The following is a 5,157-nucleotide window of genomic DNA, read 5'->3' as shown; positions in this document are numbered from 1 at the left end:
TCATGCATAAATAATTAAATAAATTATCATAGCAACCTATTGAAAATATGATATCCAAATTATAATATATATTTATATCAATAATGATATTTATGAAAACTATAATTTAATTCAAATTATTATTAAAAATTTCAAAACAAATTAATTTAATAATATTTTAAAACACACTCCTAACTTTTCATGTTCCCATAAAAAAACATCCTTTTGCAATCAATATTTAATTATTGGCTTCTCTTTAATACATACCAGTATATAAAACTTCTATACAATTGATGTAAATATTAAATTTAACCAAGATATTACTACATAAAACATAATTTCCATATGTCAATTTATAATGTGGCACTTTTAACTCGTTATTAATTTTTAAAAGGATGGCTTGATTATTGTTAGAGCATTAAAATGCTTCACATCCAACCACTCATAAAGCCTAAACCAAGAAAATTAGCATATGACGAAGTCAAGATTAAGTTTTTGGTATTATATGAAGAAAAAGGACAACTTATTGAAATGAGATGGAACTAGTTTCATTAGTTAAACTTATTCTTATGTTTTATTTTATTATCATTTTCTGGTGATTGTTAATCATTAGATTATTATATATATTGAGCACATTTAAACATCCTTAGCTGTCATAAAACATGTGCATTAACCAGTTCATTTTAAGGATGAGGGCTTCTTAGTTGTATATTTCAATACCACCCTAAACAGAACAGAGTCTCTGATTCTGTAGCTTTAGCAGTTCTATATACAAATATACATTTATTCTACACATGCTGTAACTATCATTTATTTATTCAGATACATCACAAAATGTTTGTGCACTGTTTGATATCCTAAAAATTTACATGGAGTATATCCAATGAATAGGCAAATGTAGGGTCAAAATATTGTTCAACCGTTTGGAAGATGTCTAAGAAGATAAAAGAGAATGGACTGAAAAAAGGAACAATATGCTACTTAAAGTATTATAAAATTTGCATGTTTAGATATTGCTTTGAAGTTTCTATTTGTCTTAAATTTAGCTGATATTGCTTTGAAGTTTCTATGTTTAGAGGTTGCACGTTCGATTCTTGTGCAGATTGCTGAAATGCAACCAATTTGTTTTATCCAGTAAGGGTGGTATTCTAGTAAGTCCCTTTAAAAGAATTCTGCTTGAAAATTGAGAGAAATTGAAGGTATAGTTGCAAATATAATTGATTGGATACTCAAAGTTCAATTTGGTCTCTCCATTTTTGGATTGAGAAAAACAAAAACAAAAATGCATTGCACAGAGTTATAATTTAAATATATATGTGAAGAAAATAATCTTTGAGAAATACCTGTATGTGGAAACCAATATTGATTGAAGTAGAACCTGAATTTCCTAATCCATTCGACTAAATGTTTGAAATATCATTTAGACACATTTCAAAAGCTCATTAGTTAAGAATTATGAAAGACAGCTAAAACATCATTAATCAATTTAACTTTATGGGATTGCTGCTCAAGCTTTAACAACAGTAGTAAAAGCTCATGATGGACGGGGGCCTCCCACAAGTCTCACTTCTGCAATTCTACAGAAGCTCCAAATTCACTCACCAGATGAAGTCATTGGATGGACTTATGCAGATCCTTCTTGGGCCCGCATAGCTGCACTTGCTCCTGTGGTAAAGGCTTGTGCAGGAGCAGGTGATAAAGTGGCACAGAATATTTTTCTCATTACTGTTCAAGAGCTTGCTGCCAGCGTAAAAGCTGTTGTCCAGAGACTGGGTTTGAGTGGGAAAGATGGATTGGAGTCTTTTCTACTTGTTATGGTTGGTGGTGTCCTTGAGACCAATGAGGGATGAGACATAGATGAAGAAGTAATTAGTTGCATTTCCAAAGACTTTCTAGGCGTGCTTCCAATTCGGCCAAAGCTGGAACCAACAATAGGTGCTGCAATGTTAGCATGGAACTTCTATATGAAGGCCTCTTCAGAGGAAAGTATCTAAGATAGGTGATACGAGAAAAATATATTTTATTATCAGCTTTCTTGTCCAGGCTAGCATTAAGTATTAATTGATACAAGAAAGCATTTAGAATGCATATATGTGAAGTTTTGCTACTTCCATCGACTAGGTGAAATATCACTTTTTGGCCATATGTAGTAATGAGTTGGTTTTGGCCTTCCCTCAACCTCTAGGAATCTCTCTTATCTCCCTTTGATGGTTGAAAATATATATAGTTGGACTAACATTATTAATGGCCTCTGATATTGCTGGTACACCATTATTTCTTGATGACAAATTTGTCATCTATAATCAACTGGAAGATTTTAGCTGCATTATTCATTAGGAAGTTAAATTGGTAAGGAAATCAAATTTTCCGATTTAATCTTCTCTAATATTTATCTTATAAATTTTGTAAATCCCACAAAACAAGGCATCCTCTGCAAGATTTAAGTGAGATTTACAAAGTTGTGATTTGCCAAAATTCAAGTCCTATCTTTTTCTCCAACATGATATAGTGGTTAAGAGCTCTTTCAACAATCAGCATGTTATGATATGTGCACGCCATAGAGATATGCAAGAAAGAAAGATTGAGTGATTGCAAAGCATATTGCAGATTTGGTCTTGTGGTTGGTAATTGGTGATGGCAATTCTGGAATTCTAGTCATTATCCTTCCACGAGATGAAACCTTAAGCCAAAATTAATTATGATCTGGAATGCTAGAGTGTGAGGGCCACCATAGCATGGAGCTTTGTGTGTACTGCTCCAAATCTGCGTAGAGAACATTATGTGTAACAGAGTTGGTGATTTGCGTGGGTACAGAAGGGAATGGAACCAATTTTCAAGATACAAAACACAATTTTCAATTGCAGGGTACATACACATTTTTTTTTTTTGCTGGAGTGTAGAAGCAATGGAGCTAATTTGGCTCTCACAAACTTGAGAGCATTAGCTCAATACGTTTTAAAACAAAATTAGGAATAAAAATCTTCTGAGCTCATCAGAAATTAAACAACCTGAAGGAATCTATATATGTTGAGATTGTATTAACGTCAATTCCACACTCCTTTGATCTTTTGGTTAAAAGCTCTGGCTCATGGACACGCTGAGACCCTGATATGATTTCTTCACCATTAATCAAATTGACAGTACACTGATTTAAATATCTTAGTAATACTAGTAACACAAACCCGCATCTCTGGGTTGCAATTTGACAACACAAAAATTATTATATCTACCTGTTAGCCTCCTGTAGCAACAGGTGTTCATATTTCATGATTGACATTTTTACGTGCCAAATATGTCATACTTTGCATGCTGCAATGCTCCATATTTCCAAAAGAGGCCATGAAACTGTGCGAGTCTAAATGCCACTGCTGTATTCCAATTTTGATGAGTTATTCCATTTTTGAAGAATTTTCAGTTAAGGGAAGGCCAAACAGCTTAATCTTGGCCTACCTAGGTTTCAATTTCTTGTTTTAGAATATAGAGAATCAATATCTGTCCAAACTGTTTAATCTTGGCAGATTTGTAGATAGGTAGAGAATCTTGGGCGCTCAACAGCTTAATCTAAGCCCCGAAAGAAATAAGGGTCGACTTAGATAGGAGGATAGCAAAAAGAAAAGAATGAAAAGCTTGGTTTGCTAGTTCAAGTGAACCCAAACCAAAAGGAAGAAAAAATGCTAGGTAAGTAGGCCGGGTAGGTAGTTTTGTGGTGGCTGAATGATCATTTGTGATCCATTTCATATTTGCAAGTGTCAAATCTATTTCAGATCACAAGTATGAGGCAATTTTCATTCGGAGCAGCTCAAGCGAGGCATGTTTAACTTCCCCTTCTTCCCCTTCCCCAAATCACTCACTAACTTCCCCAAAGAGGTCAAGATCTGCTTGATATCTATTAAATTCATCATGTTTCATATCATTTTCCTTGGTAAAGATCTGCTTTACTTAAGGAGTGTTCACATGTTCTCTAACAAGTTCTATTTCTCCTTTATAGCCTAAGATTTCTATCCTTAGCGCTCTTTATTCACAATTCATATTAACCTCTAACTATATTATGTAAATCCCTCTCTATTTCCCCTTCCCCTACTAAATTATCCTAAATATCTCCCCTATATACATATCCCCTCCCGCTGGTTGAAAAATAACCATAAGTATGCCTTGGGAATTACTAAGTTTGCCTGAAACTTAGTAAGAGCCCTCATTTCGCTCATCTAGCCATCTCCCAATGCATTAGGACTCCTTCCTATGCATAAAATCCCTCCTTTCACATATAAAAACCCTCCATCAGCCATGTTTTCACCTTTTCAAGGCATAAACCCTCCTTTCCATGCTTCGGACCCCCTCCGATGCACTAAAACCCCTCCCAAAGCATAAAACCCTTCCTCTGATGCACTTGGACTCCTTCCATATGCATATAAAACTCCCTCCGACCAAAGAAACCCTTTCCAAAGCACAAAAACCCTTATCCGATCATTAGAACCCCCCTTCGATTGCTCCTTTCCCCCCTCCGACACAACATCGCTGTCGGAGGTCTCAAATAGCATTGTTGGCCCATATAACATGCCCCCGACCCCTCCGCCAATGCGATATCGCTATCACATCCGAAAGTGATATTGCTATCGAAATCCATCCATTATCGCATTTCTATCACATTCCATATTTCTACCGCAAACGCATGTTTTTCATATATTTTACCTTTATTGCAAATCCATCGCAAAGTCATATATTATTGCATTATCGCTTATCGCGGTCGCACAAAGGTTAAGGCTGCAAACCCCTTGACCTTTGCCGACGTGATATGCCGATCACCCATAATATCACATCACTTCGCCCATATGTATTATTGCATCGCCCATTCCTCCCCGATTGCCGATCGCCGATGCGATATTGGCAATCGGCCCATCGCAAGTTTTGTATATATGCAACACTTCCCGCCCCGATGCTCCTCCCCGATGCGATATAGCGAATAGATCGCGACCGTCCAATCCAGTTGCTCATCCGACGGTCAATATTATGTCACAGCCTCCGCTATGTCGCCGATCACATATTCACAAGATTCGCCGATCGCCAATTTAGCGCCAGCTGTTGGATCGGCCCGTGGTGGATCCAATGGCCCAGATCTAATTCTGGCAACAGTAATCGCTCCCGCCCATTTTTGATGGATTTTCATGTGTTAAAGCATTT

The 5,157-nt window shown here is 36.3% G+C and overlaps 1 pseudogene; it reads left to right on the top strand.

The window, feature by feature from the left end:
- The first annotated feature begins 1,472 nt into the window (after positions 1-1,472).
- Positions 1,473-1,973, top strand: LOC149163189 (uncharacterized; annotated as a pseudogene).
- The last annotated feature ends 3,184 nt before the right edge of the window (positions 1,974-5,157 follow it).

This window comes from Pinus tabuliformis, chromosome 5_2 (genome assembly GCF_031772625.1).
Source record: "Pinus tabuliformis cultivar Carrire ecotype Pingquan chromosome 5_2, CPIR1, whole genome shotgun sequence".
Taxonomy (NCBI): Eukaryota; Viridiplantae; Streptophyta; class Pinopsida; order Pinales; family Pinaceae; genus Pinus; species Pinus tabuliformis.
The sequence above is the reverse complement of the archived record's forward strand: the minus strand, read 5'-3'. Positions and strand labels throughout refer to the sequence as shown.